The sequence below is a fragment of the Seriola dumerili genome, unplaced genomic scaffold, assembly GCF_002260705.1.
Source record: "Seriola dumerili isolate Sdu_G_001 unplaced genomic scaffold, Sdu_1.0 BDQW01000003.1, whole genome shotgun sequence".
Lineage (NCBI taxonomy): Eukaryota > Metazoa > Chordata > Actinopteri > Carangiformes > Carangidae > Seriola > Seriola dumerili.
In genome coordinates this window covers 7,596,893-7,605,875 of record NW_019174258.1, presented here as the reverse complement: position 1 = coordinate 7,605,875, position 8,983 = coordinate 7,596,893, and positions in this window count along the sequence as shown.

Genomic DNA, 8,983 nt, shown 5'->3' with positions numbered 1-8,983 from the left:
TCCTACCATAAATTGTATGTGTGCAAACAAAGTTGTTTTTCTCCTCTGGCCTCCTTTCTGAGATAGTAGGCAATAAATATGTCACTCTGAGACCAAGGTATGGCTCTAAGGGAAATCTCAGATCATCCCTCTCAAATCATCCGTTTGAGAGAAAGAGAGACATAGAGGTCACTGAATTCACAGTTTTTTTTTTTTTTTTTTTATGTCTATCCCCCACTTACCTACAGCCATCTGCCTCACGGCCCAACCCACTTAACCAAGCTAAAAGCCTTTAGGAGAAGGAGTGGGCTTTTCACTTGTAGGGGTCAAGCTGAGGCCTTTAGTCCTTTATTATCAAGAGTCCTTTAGGTTCAAGCTCAAATGGTGACACTTAGCTCAGGGATGTGCCCAGATTTTCATCTGACATTCTCCTCATACATTGGTACTAACAAAGACAAAATTATGATCAGCATAATTTCCTCAATAGAAATACATTATAAATAGGAAGCACCCAGAATATTCTGAATTTGTTTTAATAGAAAATGTAAGTAATACAGTAATACACAATCATGTGATATAGGCCATGTCTATTTTGCAACTAATTCAAGTAAAACTTGATGTTTAACTTGTTAGCTTAACTTGTGATCATTCAAAGACGTACTTAATGGAAAAAAAACTTACATGAGGAGGAGTGGTTGGAGAATGTGCTCTGTAAAAAAAATTCTATATTTCAGAACATTTGTTTTGTTGGAAATGGTTGTAGTCTGATTAATCTTTAAGGAATTTAACAAAGACAGAATTTATCTTTTTCACCTGTTGATAGGAGTAAATGTATGAGACAATGAATTGATTTATAAATGGGCACCATTTGGTGCCAGTGCGACAACAATTTTTTCCGTGGTTTATGGTTCTTCTCACCAAATTTCAGTGAAATCTATCAAGATGTCCTGCTAACTAACAGAAATACAAACAAAAACATACAGCACCAAACGCATACAGTACAATCCTTATTGTATCCACTTCTTTTTATCTTTCTGTCATTCGTTGATTAAGTGGGTAACTAATGATAAATTTCATTATCAATAATCTATCTATCATTTCAACTATAAATTGTAAGAAAATTATGGAAAAGTAATAATTTCCCTCAGCTCAAAGTGATGGATTCAATTTGCTTATTTTATACAAGCAACAGTTCCTGACATTTGAGAAGCTGGAACCATCAAATGTTTGCCATTTTGTTCTTGAAAATAGATAAATAAATACATTGATGGTTGAAGTAATTGATTGATTGTCAAAATAGTAGCCCATTCATTTTCTGCAGATTCACCAATTGATTAATCGTAACTAGTAAGTAATTAGTAATAACTTATTGTTGCAGTGTTAATACTGGGGAAGTTGTGCAACTCCGTCTTGTTAGTTTACTCATTCAGATGTCTGTAAATTAAATCTCACTGTTGTATTTTTACAAACTATGTCTACGTATTGTCTCTGCGTACTTGGAATGACTAAATCAATACCCGTACTAACACATAAATGATACCATTCACCTGACATTTCAGGCATTTCCAACTAATATGAGGCAGTTGAGTAAACACCAATTATTGACTATAGCTTTTGTTTGATTATAATCACCTACTGTTTGATTAAAGACACCTTTTGTTTGCCGCCTAACATTTGCATGGCAAGGTAATCAATCACAAATATGACAACAGATGAATATAGAATGTCTCAGGCAGGTCTCATAAATTTGTGATTTCCTGTGATTTTTTTTTTTTTTTTTTTTTTTTTTTTCAAAGCGTTGCTTTGTCAGGAAGCCAGAGAATCGGTGGCACTCTGGTCGCTCTCAGGTCTCCTGTCAAATGACGCCAGGTCTCTCAGATCCCAGTCTGCTGTCAGGATGTTGGGCCATGTGGGTCATGACAAATGCACCCTTCTGGAACACACTGAAATACCAGCACATATGTCGAACACAGCTACTGCTACATTGTAGCTTGTGTGGCTCAAGTCCAGCCCTGTCAGCCCATACGACTCAAATGTATTTCCTTCAATTCCCACCATTTTGATTTGGTTCCATCTGTTCCTACTCAGCAAGAGGCTGAAGATATTACTGGACACCCAAGGTTAAAGAAGCACGCAGGCTGGTGACCTTTGTGAAATGCTGGATATGTGTCTTCCAATTATCAGTAGCTGAAATGTAGGGAATTTAACAATAAAAGCAGCTCACAGACTGGCTTTTTATAGAAATAGTAAGCTTAAATACCCTACAGGCTCTTTAAAAGAAGAGTTAGAAGAAAGTTTATGACTTTAAATATTAATTTAATGATATACATTTCCAAAGGCAATTTACTGGATAATGTTGCAATCAATGCTTTGGAAATTTCCTCCTCTTTGTGTCATTGTTACATGTTATTACTGGTATGCAGGCCTTCATGTTTCAAAGATTTAGGATGATCAAATGGCTCTTTCACGATAAAACCTGTAATGCTTCACAAACAAGATAATTACAAGTGTTTCACTGAAAACACATCAAAGCGAGTGGCAATCCCTTGATGAGCTGGAGCTGGAGTTCAGAATACCAATAAAGGACATAGGTTCACTTTGTAAACTTACCACTAAGTGTGTGCGGACACAATCCCCGCAATCTGTTCGTCTCTTCTCACCAGGTTGGTGGGAAGGTAATTACGCTTTACGGTACAAGTAAAATGTGCCACTTATTGGACTTCTGTGTCAGAGTGGTGTCCAATCAGGCAGGATAATGAGCAGCATGATTCCATAGGGATCCTCCCCATGCTGTGCTGATGTGCGTTTGAAGAAAACATCTGGCCTTTATCAACGCTCAGTCCCCTGTGAGACTGTCACTTCTCAGACCCTCATGTCACTAAGCAGGAGGAGTATTACTGCAGGAATCATAGTCCTCTCCATATCCATTTTATACTTGTAAACATGTATTAAAAAAAAAAACCTGGAAGAGCAATATTTCAACTTTGTTTACAAAAGTGAGTAGGTGGATGACTCAATATCAAAAGCCCTCAAAAGCTCAGTACAAAAGTGAAAAATACTGTAAATCCGTTGAACTGAGGAGAAATTATAAAATAAACTAAGCTGGGAGTGGGGTTACTGTTACTACTGCATTTAGAGTCAAAGGGTTTAAGTCCTGGAAGAATTAAGAGATAAAAGTTTTTATTTGACAGAAGAAGAATGCTCTTGGCCTCTCATGCCACTCTGCGTGCTAGCTCTGCTGTGAAACGATACAGGAAAAATCAAAACGGTGTCTTTACCGTGAAAGCACGACTTGGGATTCTGTAATCAGGTTTTTCCTCTCTGCAGCTCCCCAGTCTGCTGCAGAATAAGTGTTGACAAACAGAAGCTGAGCCACTACACTGGGACACTGGGAGGAAGCATGATGCACGATGAAGGCCTTGAAGAGAAGTAAAAAAAAGCTACTTTAAGTGTTTCCTTCTTGTGTGACACATGCTCAGTGGTGGCGTTGCTCAGGTGCCTTGAACAGTTAGTAATGATCTGAACAAAGGGTGAAGTGTGTGGGAGAGCATCCCAGTGTAAGACTGATGGAATCATTTTTCTCAGTTTATCCTGGATCTCAGCCAGAAATAGTCCTGCCTGTAATTTCATCACTAGTCTTTAGTACATCTGTTTATTTTGTGACATCAGCGCTGGAGTTTACTCACCGTGCAAGAGCGAGACGTCAGCACTAACTGTGATTTTTAATAAGATGTGTACTTAGTTCCTGTTCTAATTAGCATCATGCAGAAGCCGACTAATGCACATTTGAGGTGACAGTGCTTATATCATTTAAGATTACGGGTTTTAATAAAAACAACCTCTTCATGCTTCGTTTCCACTGATCACCAGCTGCTGGGTCAATTGAATAATTAAGAATTTAATTAAGCTTCAGTTTGGATCACAATCCTCTAACACAGTCGAGCCTTGTACTCTAAGCATCAGTAGCAGAGATCAAATAGGAAAGGGATGATGTGCCAAGCAAGAATTTAGAGATGTGAGCACTATCATGTGCTGAAATGGAAAGGTCTGAAGTGGCTTATCTGTTTGATCTCTGAATCCTCCGGTTCCACTCCACAGAGTGGGGCTGTTATTTTTCTGCTTGCCCATATGATACTGATTCCAGTGCAACCCTCTAAGGTATGCAGCATTTCAGTCTGTATTATCCCTTTGGACTGCTCCCCTCATCATTACCAGCATGTAATACAATACATTCTATTGACTTCTTGGGAAGCAGCTCTCACTGTAAATTGACTGCGTTGCTATGGCCTAAAGTGGGCTAATTTCACTCAATGGTGCATGAGTAAATGTTAAATGAAGCTGCTCAACCCTGCAATATGAGAATATTGTTGCCCTCACTGTGTGTCGCCATATGTTAACACACATGTTTTAATGTTTGTTCTGTGTGCAGAGCTGACTGTCCTTTGGGATGCTGTGTATTGTAATTGTCTGTACTATCAAACTTGTTGTCCCAGCACAGTTCAAGTAAAAAAAAAAAACATAAGCCATACAGCATCCTGTCTTTACAAAAAATCAATGCTGCATCTTGCAGTTTTGTGGTATTTTTATATTGTATTCATCCAATTTGAAACGTTGGACTTCAGGTTTATGCGGTTACAGTAACTTGGAGGACTGAGACAGGAAGTGTGTGGACTGACAGATCAGCATCTCAGTTGCTGGATTGCTGAGGCTTACCTTGAATAAATCACTAATTTCCATCAACATAGTGCGGTTCAGATGCCCAGAAACACAATTAGGGCTGTGTGCTTCAAAGCACTTCATCATCACTATTATAAAAGCTTGCTAATTCAGTAAAAGGCCATAATGTAGTTACATAAAAACAAACATATATTAAAGAGCCAAGCAAAATGATGGCTGTAATGTGAGAAGTGTGTTATTAACAGCAACTGTGTTGATAAGATTTTACAAATGTACAGCAAGTTCAGTACTTTTGATGACTAATGTGATTCATTATCTATAATAGGACAATCTCTGTTGGTTTCTAATCTATTTACAAGGTAATCAAATGCTTTTTGCAAGTATGAAATTCTCCTTAGAGCTGTATGCAGGGGTTATTGATATTAACGTAAAGTAAAAAGTGACATACCCTTTCAGATAAGCTAATTAAAATCAAACTTACTCCATAGTGTGTTGTCATGACAGTTCCAAACTCTGTTATACTCAAAACACACACATCATCCAATTCATGTTACCAATTGATTTGTTTGCTACGAAACAGTTTATGAAGTACACCCTCTGTCTAACCAAATACCATTAACATGCACCACAGAAGGAAACAACAAGCTCAGTTTAATCAATTGTAGTCGTATTGTCTCTTTCAACTTAATGTCAGCGGTGGCTCCTGTCTGTGCATAGTACAAACATACTCTTCAGACACACACACACAAACACACACATAAAGCCCGTCTGATTTACTGTTCTGTACACATTGTGCTGACACTGAAAATCACACTATGCATCACAGCACCTGATGAATAGACCCAATGTGAAGTTATAGTTGGGTTGTAACCCTGTGATATATGCAGGTTACAAAGCTGTATGAAGACTGCTTACGCATAAAGTAGTATTTCTGGAGCATTGATAAAACTTTATTTTCCAGATGTCTTATAGAGTGTATTAACAAATACATAGTTGGCAGCGGGCTGGACTTTAGATTAATGGTGACTGTGACCTGAGGAAATAACATAGCATCCTCCTTATTCAAACTGTTATAAATGTTCAAAGGATCGGATTGGGAATTTTAAAGACTTCTTCCATTGAAACGTTTTTAATCTTGTTAACATGTCCATATAGTGTTTTTTTTAATCTTACAAGACATATCATGAGTGAGATATGGAGTCACTGCCATGACTGAGTATTTCCGTCTTGGAACCGCAGCGTTCCAGTGACAGTCTCAAAAACACAGATTCATATTCAGGATCCAATCCTGTCAATATAAGGGATGGGTATTTCCATATTGTTATGCCAAATCATATCTCTAATTCCCATTATGCTACGGCAAAACAAGGGTTATCAGTAGAGAAGCCAGTACTTCTGTGCTGTTCATCCATATGCCCAATATGTTCCAACTACTCATTTTAACCAAAACTTCCCAAAATGTGGTTGTTGCACAGTTTCTATTTGTTGCAAGTGCATATGCTGTAGTTGTTTGCAACATTTACAACTGCATTTGCTTACCTCGGTCATTAATGAAAAATGCAAACAGCTAACCATGCTAGCAACAAACAGATGCTGTTAAGCCATATTTTAGCTAAGATGTGAACCATGGATAGCTGCTGTAATTACATATAAATACAGTAGGTATCCTGTAAGTTGGTCAAAGTAGCACATTTTAAGCGGCAAATTCAAAGCATGCCATTGTTGTTGGTTCAATTAGAACATGTTAATGACATCTGCAGATTTTAATAAAACACAAGTTTGAATATTTATTCAATTAACTGAAACAAAGTACTGAAACTGTGCTAAGTATATAGTGCATCATAACATACGTACTAATCACCAAAATCAACTTTGGTTAACATTGTGCTGAATTATGCTATTATCGTGTCTTTATGAAAATGAAAACAAATAAAAAGGCATTCAGAATTAACATGGTTTGCTCCCAGTAAAATAATGAACTAAGTTCCCCTAAATGATACCAAAAGTGCAGTTTTCTCCAAAGGCCGAGCTGTAAAGAGCAACTTTTTAAAGCTGTGCTCAGACTAGAGGAGTTTTAAAATCCTGTCTGATCGTGGGTTTTAGGTCTTACCATGCACATAAAGAGAAATTTCACTGATTATCTATTGTCAAATCATTCACACACTCAAACTACAAGGTTAGAAAAAAGCAGTGCACCACAGACTACAGGATATTATAAAGATAATCTTTCCAGCGGGGGTACGCATCACCTAACTTTCTCTCACAAACAGCCTCATCTGTCTTCCTCTCTTTCTATCTCTGCCACAGCTATACACACAGACACACACACACACACACACACACACATGCTAGCACACATAGTCTTTCTCAACTCTCCATCTTTTCTTTATCTGTACACTGAAGACACATTGGAGCCACTACAATTTTCACCACATTTCTGTCAGCCTTTCTGCTACAGTTGCCCTTGAAACCCAAAGGTGACACCAGACTTTCTAAGTTTCCATGTTTTTTCTTGTCCCTCTTAATTGATCTCTAATCATAGGTTTGCTTTAACCTGCTCAGAGAAGTCCAAATTCTAGAGCTAAAAGAGTGTGTGTGGCTTCACTTAGTTTAACAGATTGTCTTGCAAGCCGGCACCTCACCAACCAGGTGTGTTGTTTTGCTTTTTAGCCTCAGTGCAGTGGCACTTCAAATACAGCTTGCTGGTTAACAGTTAGTATGTAGGCACCGTGATCACACCAGTATTTTATACTGGTTCAGTTGTCTGAACACCTAAAACATAAAACATAAAAATCTGTCAGTGATAACAATGACACTATACGTACTTTAAATATAAGTCATTATGAAAAGTGGAGGAGGAAGAACAGGGATCTGTTCCACTCATTATATGGATGTAATGCTAAAATTTGTTGTTTGCCATCCAAAGGAGGATTAGGAAGAAGCGCTTGAGTTGTTTTTTGTGACTGACATCACAGTGTGACAATACAATGCGATGAATGATGGTTTGTGTTTTTTTCATGGTGGTTCCAATTTGCAGTCAACAGACTGACAGATTATTCTGAATTCAGTTTGATGCAAGAAAGATGATGATGATTACATAGTGAAAATGGCATGGCTCATAGGTTAAGGCTAAAATATATTTAATTTAAACTGATAAAAATGACACAAATTACAGTTCATCTTAAATCCCTGACATCTGAATTTAAGCTAGTGCACCCATTGATTCTTTAAAACTTACATAAATTCCTGGTCAGTGTAATATTGTGGGAGACGATAACATTTAAGATGAAGTGTTATGGATAGCTCTGAAGCTGTCTTTAATCCTGGAGGAGATCGGAGTCATTTAAAAAGGAAAAATAAAACTGTTGTGAAAATTCTTTTGTTCATGTCTAAAAGTAAGAACAAATATGCATCACTGTGAGAATTTTGGGCCAGTTAGAAGTAATTTCCGCCTCTCAGTCGCTGGATAAATATGAGCCCTGGTTTAGTTTATTCAACTGCAGCTGCAAGTCAGAAAACAAGCTGAAATAACACATATCACAACCCATTTCCTCGCGATTAGGCATGCTTCTCAGCTGCTAACGGGATTTAAGACACGATAATAAAGATAAAAAGGAGACATTAATAATTTTGTTATGTTAATTAAAGGCAAGAGGATTAACAACAACACAGGAGCCTTGTAAAGCAATAAACAGACAGGGGCTCTGACATTTTTCCAAAACCATTAATAATAAATGAATTTGGTCCCTGCTGCGATCAAACAAATCATATGGGAAGAGAAAAAAAAAAAAAAAACACTTTACATTCTCACTTCACTTGAGAGGCACTTTGAATTTGAATTCCAGGGTCTGAAAAATCCAAATACTATCATAAACACAAAACAGGCATATTCCTTCATTTCTATGAACACAACTCCTGTAATTTATTCCCTCTCCGCCATGTAAACATAGAACTGCAACTCTGATCGGGTGCTTGACTGTCAGAAGTTGAAAATGCAATCGTGGACTTGTTTCAGAATAGACTACTCTGGCCGTGTTCTTTGTAAGGAAATGATTACAGCCCATTAATGAGGCTGCTAATCAGCCTTACACTGTAACCTAAAGCTGTGCCTTTCTGTCTCTCCGTCTGTCTGAGTTACACTTTGCTCTTCGCCACTCAAGATGTATCCCAAGTCACTGTAAAATCGTCACCATTTCCTCTTGTCAGTAGCGTGGACTTGTGTTCAACCAGATGAATGCTCTTGATATACACTGTTGCCCATAAAGTTGGAATAATTTTGTTTTCAGACACAATCCTCTGTTTATTCCTATTTAAATGCATCAGTAAT